This window comes from Fistularia commersonii, chromosome 10, assembly GCF_037954325.1.
Source record: "Fistularia commersonii isolate RoL2024-O1a breed Wild chromosome 10, RoL_Fcom_v1.0, whole genome shotgun sequence".
Lineage (NCBI taxonomy): Eukaryota > Metazoa > Chordata > Actinopteri > Syngnathiformes > Fistulariidae > Fistularia > Fistularia commersonii.
In genome coordinates, this window is record NC_141293.1 from 16,426,527 (window position 1) to 16,434,594 (window position 8,068).

An 8,068-nucleotide genomic window follows, 5' to 3' on the forward strand; every position below is an offset into this window, starting at 1 on the left:
ACCATTTAAAATTTTTTTTTTTTTTGTTTCCCCCAGTCACCAGGGTTAGCATTGATCCCCCCCCGAACTCCCGCCCCCCCCGTTTGAGTTTCACTGCTTTCACTGTTCGGCAGAAAACCTCTCAAACAATACAATAAATAAATACGTTGGTGCCAACCAGGGTTTTCTTTGTGGACACACAGAATTTCTATGAATATAGTTTTTGTAAGTTTTTGTAAAAAAAAAAGAAAAAAAAAAAGGGAAAAAAAATAAATAAAACTGTTGGGGGGTGTTTTCCAAGTAGCTGTATGTGTTTATGAACATTAGAATAACCATCTCAAAAAAGGGGGGGTTAAACCTAATATTCTCAAAAAGCTAATGAATTATTTTCTTTTTAACACACTGTGAATAATAAAATTGTACAGTTTGCTGTATGGGTTATATGAAATTTTAAATAAAAAATGAAAACCATATTCTTTGTGTGTTGATATTATTGCGTACTTGCGTCGTTTAAGACATTCAACTGATAACCGAAATAAAAAATGAATAAGAAAAATAATCATCATCCTCGATGATCCATTTTCTCTGCAAATCATGACCGTTATTTACAACATCTTATAGCTTTTTGTGTCCATTTTAATTTTGGCGCCGCTCTCAATGGCTTCACCCTGATTGGTTGAAGGTCCAGGCAATTTCCTGAAAGGAACCAATGGAGATGCTGTACTGTTACCAAACAACGGGATATATCAGCGCCGCATCGAGGGTGTTCACTGTTAGGGAAAAGTTTTGTGATCACATTATCGGTTTCAGTTACTATTTTGCTTTAAAACATCACTACTCTGGGTAATGACATTGAATTACATGAGATATAGGAAAATTCTGAATAAAGAGGTTCAAAAATAACACGATGGCTTGTGTTTCGAGTGACTGGATCGAAAATCACTTTGATAGTCCTGCAGTTGAGCGATCCAAATCCAAACCATGCCAGAATGGCTCGTATTGATTTCACAGAGCGATACAGACAGGGTCCATGCTTTGACCGATTTCAAACCGATCATAATGATTGATGGGGGATTGATTAACAATTAGCCTCGTACATGGTTGTCTGTGCTTGATGTCTGTTGTTATGTAAACAGGCTTTCATCAGACTCTGTATGCTATCATACTAAATACTTTATGCTGTTTATTTTATTTTTGGTTTGGCAGTTAAAAGACTGACAGAGAAGGTCATCTTGATTTTGAATAATTCAGGATTATCTGTGGATTAAACTGTAATATAGCCTCGATGAATTGAAATTCAAATCAATTATCTGGACTTTTTCTGCCAAGGATACGGGACGCTTGAAACCATGACGACGGGCAGTACGGGACACGTTTTTTTTTTTTTTTGTCGATTTGGTCTGTGAAACCAACGCAGGCGTCCATTTCCGACTCTTTGCTGACGACAGTCCGTTGTAAGGAGCCGGGAAGCGAAGGTTGACCAACAAGGCGTTTCGGACGCATGCACATGACAATTAATGAGGTATGTCGTAGCGATCTTCGGCGTTCCGGAAACGTCATCCATCTTTGTGAGTCGCTAACGTATCCTTGTCGCCGAGCAGCTCCTTTGAAGGACGCCGGAGCCGCAATCGTCGGGGAAAAAAGAAAGTCCGACTTGTCCGTTCTCCCCAACGTGGCGGAATATGAGGTGGTCAATCAGCAGCTTTGAGGAGAATTAACCTTGCTGGTGTGAAGACGGGGGAAAAAAAAAAAAAAAAAAAAGGCGGGAAATCCCGGGTTGCGGCATTGAGGAGCAGCGGGTACATAATGAGCAGCGGGCAAGGGCCTCCCGCCTAATGGGAAGATTTATTATCTCTCACTATCAATTAATCCCGTCGGACAGACTGAGGCCAGCGGGAGAAGCATGTAAAAGATGGAGGGAGGAAGCGGCGAGGAGATGTGAAAGGACTCCAGAGCCCGTTGTGGAGAGACAGCCAACGAAATGGGAAAAAAAAAAGAAAAATGAGGTAGGCGAATACTTGGAGATGTTTGAGAAGATATCGGTCATGACAAACTTAAAAACAAACAAAAAAAAAACAAACTTAACTGAGGGTCGCTCCTCTGGAAACTTTATCAGAATTTTGAATTTCTGTGTGTGTGTGTGTGTGTGTGTGTGTGTGTGTGAGTGTGTGTGTGTGTGTGCGCTCGGGCTGGACAACGAATGCGGTCATGCGGTTGGCTCCAAGTAGGTCAATCCGAAAATGTAAAAAAAATAGAAAATTAAAAAAAGGAAATTAGCTTGTGAAATGAATGACACTGCCACTAATGAGCAGAATCCTGCCCGTCAGAGGCGGTTCGATGTGCCGCTGCTCAATTATGCCAAAGTGGCTTTTTAGAAAAAGACATTTTCTTTTATGATAGAAAGTCTGTGTTTGATTTAATGTTAATGGGCTCCAGCCTAATGTATAACCATAAAGTATTCATCCAGAGTGGTTTTACATGGCGTTCCTCATGTTGCCCATAAGCAAAAGGCAGCGGGAGGGAGGGAGAGAGACAGAAACGGCGAGCTGGCGGTCTCACGTACGCGGATTTCTTCGCGAATTTGTCGCCACGACCAAATTGATTCATTTAGAAATAAAAATATCAACCACAAAAGCGTCCACGCTAGGACATCTATGCTCATCTATGTTCATGGACGCTGGGAGTCATGCCGTCAAATCAAAAACCGTCACGGGTTTGGGTCAGAGAAGTAGGAACGTACCATTTCGTGCAATATTTCATTTCATAACAGCTACACTACAATTTTTCCTTTTATCATACTATTGTGCACTCCTTACCTCACTTGCTACTAAGACACTTATAGTTTTATCACTTGTTAACTAAGACACTTTATAGTTTCAGAGACACTTTATAGTTTATAGTTTATTTTTATTTCTAATTCTGCCTTTTCTTTTTATTATTTATTACTGTTATGGTTTCTGTAACTCTGGCACAACAATTTCCTTCGGGATCAATAAAGTTGTTCTTATCTTATCTTATTATTTATGAATAGGTAAATAAAAAAAGAGGAATTTACCAATGGACCGGTGGAGGTTTAGTTTGGTGTTGGACGAGCCTTCCGCTATTTCTGCGGCTTTTCCGAATGTCTCGTGTTGAATTCAAATTCGGTCAGGTCCAAAGGCCTCCCCGGAGCTTTTCTTGTCACCTTGAAACGCGTGAGTGGCGTCGACACTAACATCCGTGTCTCCCAGTGAAATGACAAGACGGCTGACGGATGCTAAGACAGTGTTAATTCTTACCAAGAGGTTAAAACAAAAGACGCTGTGGAAGTGTTTTATGCCGGAGCCTGCCCTGTCCCCTCCCCCCCGCTGAGATTAGGAGTGGATGGACAATTAATGCTTGCATGATTATAATGAGCCACGCTATTCTAACTGAGAGGGAAGGCATGTTGTACGTCTTGATAATGAGTCGGGTGAATGCATGGAAACCCTACGTTTATTCTCAGATCAATGGCTCTACATTTAGCTTGTCATCACATGACATCGTTTCACTGCTTTTTTTTTTTTTTAATTAGAGTCCGGTGGAAAATGTGTCAAAAAAAAATAAACAAAAGCAACTATCAATTCAACAGTCTCTGGTGAAAACAGAGAGGATCAAGTTATATCGCCCTATATGGAAATATATAGATTTTTTTAATCATTTTTATTTATTATTATTTTTTTAATCTTTATTTATTCCTGCAAATCTCTTCCTTCGTGATTGAGTTATCTCTGTATTTTTTTTGTACGGAGCATCTGGGACCATGCTTGGATCAAGGTATTTCTGATTTGTCATATTGATATCATGACATGTAAAAGCACAAACAGATAAAAAAAAAAAAAATCATGTCCTCTATTGAGAACTTTGGAAACAGGTTAAAATGGCAGATTTCTGAAAAGTGGTTATGATAAAGCTGTGTTTTTCATTTAATTATTGGAAATCTAGGACTCATGATCCGTCAATAAAAAAATAAATAAATAAATAAAAAGTATCATAGAGGTTTTTAAATAACACATGCAGTGATGGACTATTTCCTTCTGCAGATAATCCAACTCTGGCTTCCTCTTTTTTTGGTTTTCATCCCAGTGACTGGAAGAATTTCAAAGGGTAGAACATCTTTCCAAAAGTCCCTGCCTCCAATTGGATCACAAGCCAACCTTTAAAGGGAATTAAATGATAGCAGCATGTTTTTTTTTTTCGTTTTCGAGTATTTTAACTCCGGTAATACAGAAAATGCTCGATCGAGTGTTCGTCAGATATGGAGCATCGGGTGTAATCCACGCTTGGAAGAACCTAATCCATTCTGGATTAACGGAGGATAGTTCTGCATCATTGTCATTGATCCAGTTGTCTTTAATGCTCATTTACCCTGGGAGGTCTCTGACGCAATGAGCCCACACACACACACACACACAGACACACAGACACACACACATTTAAGCATGACTCACAGTCGCCTTAGTCATTTGGTTTTCGTGGAACATTCGAAATTTGCGTCTCAAAATGTCACCACACGACACAAGAAGAGGCAACGCCGTTTCTAAAAGATACAGCGGCACGGGAAAGTGACACGTGCATCTGAGACCGATGATGATTGGTATTATTGCTATTGTTGATGTTCTTGTTATTGCCATTTAAAGGACCTTTTTTTTCTTCATATCCTCAACAATACAACAATATAACGTTAGAGAATGTCACGATTTCAGTGAGACAATAGATTTGAATCTGGGTGTATCATTTTTACTCCTTTCTAAAGGCTCCTCGAGGAGAACTTGCAGTTTTGACATTTACTTGCACTTTTTTGTCAAAAAAAAGATATTTTGCCAGTGAAAAGTATTTTCCTAATGATCCCATGTGGTGTGAGTTTATTCTCCTACAGAGGTCGATGAGATTGAAAAGCCTCGGTCAAACGTCAACCCTTCACCGTTCCCATCATAATCTTACATGTAAACGTCTTTGAAATCCAAAAATTTAAAACTATCGCAGGCAAAAAAAAGACACCTTTTTTTGTTTACCACGAACAGTGATTTAAATGAGAACATTCAGAAAACCCAAGACACACAAATGCATCTACACCAGATCCTGTATTAGACAAAATAAATATATGAAAAAAATCAGTTTGTATCTACTCTTTAGCTTCATTTTGTCCAGTATGCTGTCAGTCACTTTTGTTGTATTTGACTTTTTGTAAAGAATTTAAATAGATAGAAAATTAATGGCTATCTAGAAATTACGAAATATTGAGAATAAGCTCTGGTTAAAAAATAATTCCGAGGTTTCCCAAAATTCTTCAGCCAGTATTTCTCCATTATTTTCCTAAAACCCCTATTAGATTATAAATTTGATTAGAAATTTTCTCTGCTTTCACGAATTTTCCCAGATTTTATTACAATTACTTCGGATTTGCAGCATTTTTTAAAAGTATTTTCCTTTTAATTTTAGTTATTATTTTCCTAAAATTGGATTCATATTTTTATTTTCATTTATTTTTTATTATTTTTACTTTATTTTTTTTTATCTTTTATGAATATTGTAACTCGTGTATATGTACGTAGTTTTTGCCAATATTTTAAACGTTTACTCTCCAAAATAAGATAAATGTATAAAAGGTTTATTTCAAATAGCTGATAACTCAACAGATCACAATCCTGTATCATTTATATCCGTCCATAAAATTAAGAGCAGGGCAATTTAAGTTCTGATTTTTTTTTTTTCTTTTGGCTTTTTTTTTAATTGTGATGTCCATTGGGTCAAAACGGAAAAGACAGAGTCACAGAAAATTATGAGATCTAAAAAAAAAAAAAAAGGCTAAAGAAACATTCTTGACTTGGTCTGGATCATCTCTGATGGGAATGTGGTTGCAGTCATGAGACGGCCATTTCTCTCAACCGGAAATTAGAAAACTGAATCTCTGAAGAACATGGATGTCGAACGATCCGCCTCCCAAACCCCCGTCTTCCCTCTCCTCCCCTTCCTCCCTCTCCTCTCTGCCCTCCAGTGCTCCCATGTCTGCCTTGTATGAGAATTGACGTTATACGGCCCGTCCGTGGAGACAGGGTATGTTTTGTGTGTGTGTGTGTGTGTGTGTGTGTGTGTGTGTAGTCGGGGTTGCGGAGGTCTGAGGCAAACTTTATGGGCTGTGAAGGCCAATTGGAGCAGCCTGCAGATGGGAGTCCAAAACAGCCCCGTCACCATCCTCCCTCCCTCCGTCACTCTGAATGATGTGAAGCAAAAAACGCCATCAGCAGGAAAATGAAACTCCCACACGTTGATGAGGGTCCTCTGTGTTTTCCTCTCTGATGGAGAGGTTTCCTCATTTCGTCTGTTTTTATGTTATCTCTAATTTTTCAGGGGAATCTGGTGTTTTGTTTTGTTTTTTATTTGATTTTATTTTTTTTGCATTTTTATAGTCTCATTTAACAATACCGATTTGCTTTGAGAAGGGTAGAGGGAGCTGCAATGCGTTTTTGTAGACCTAGAAAAAGCATACGGGGTGCCAAGAGAAGAGCTCTGGTATTGTATGAAGAAATCTGGAGTTGCAGAGAAGTATGTTAGAGTGGTGCAGGACATGTATGCTTGCTGTGAGACAGTGGTGAGGTGTGCTGTAGGGGTAACAGAGAAGTTCGAGGTGGACTCTGCTCTGAGCCCCTTCTGGTTTGCATTCATGATGGACAGGCTGACGGATGAGGTTAGACAGGAATTTTCATGGACCATGATGTTTGCAGATGACATTGCAATCTGTAGAGAGAGCAGAGAACAGGTTGAGGAAAATCTAGAGAGGTGGAGATATGCAACGAACTGCATGTCCTCTTTTACTACATCCACTACATCTTCTTTTTGGTCTTCCTCTAGACCTCCTGCCTGGCAACATCCGTCTACCAATATATTTACTTATTAACGCCACTTCTTCCTTCTCAACATTCTTGAAGCAAATACTGCATCTGTAGTACTCTTTCTTGGCCTGAAACCAGACTGCTGCTCACAAATGCCAACTTCTGCTCTCAGTCTCATTTCCACTACTCTTTCTCATAACTTCATTGTATGGCTCATCAACTTTATCCCTCTATAGTTACCGGAATTCTGCACATCTCCCTCATTCTTAAAAATGGGCGCCATCACACTTCTTCTCTAAGATCCTGTTGAATAATCTAATGGGAAACTCTATCGCTGCCTCTCCTAGACACTTCCATACCTTCCGTGTATCATCAGGGCCAATTGCCTTTCCACTCTTTATCTTCTTCACTGCCCTCCACAATTCATCTTTACTAATCTCAGCTAGTTTGTAGCCCACCGTAGTCACAGACTCTACCCTTCCGTCTCTTTTATTTTCCTCATTCATCAGCTCTACAAAGTACTCTTTCTATCTTCCCATCAATTTTCAATACATTGTCCTGGCTATCCTTGATCACCCGAATGCATTGATCTATCAGTGTGGGTGCCAACAAAACGACTCTTCCCTTCAAGGAAACCGTAAAAAGTCCCGCAGGTCGTTCTCTTCATCTGCGTCTTGCGTTTTGGACGCGATGATGAACGTCATGATCATAAAGTTCACCCCCGGTCATGTGATACAGCTTTTAGAGATTGTGTTTATGGAGACTGGTTTTAATGTCCACACAAAAGCTGCAAAAATATAAAGCGGTAAGAATTTATGTCTCGTACGTGTGTGTGTATGTGTGTGTGTGTGCTCGGTTGTCGCAAATGTTTATAGCCATATATAAAGTCATATTTAATTACAGCATTATTGCTCAATGAGGCTTTATTTAATGCGTGCTAGCTTTGTGGATTTGAAACGAACGCAGCCTAGCACCTGCGGCTGATTACGACGGAATGAGAGCGACGCGCTCGCAGCTTTTCATCTGTGTGAGAAAAATGGGAAGTAAATCGCAAGTCTAACAATAAAAAAGTGACAGGTTTAAAAAAAGATAAAACCAGCAAACGCTAATACCTTGCAAAGGAAGTACATTGTTTTTTGAATTTTTTTTTTTTTTTAGATAATATAAGCGTCTTGTTGTAACTTTTTGTCAGGCTTTTTGACTAATTTCCCAGTCTTTTTCGGTCTGAAGATTTAATT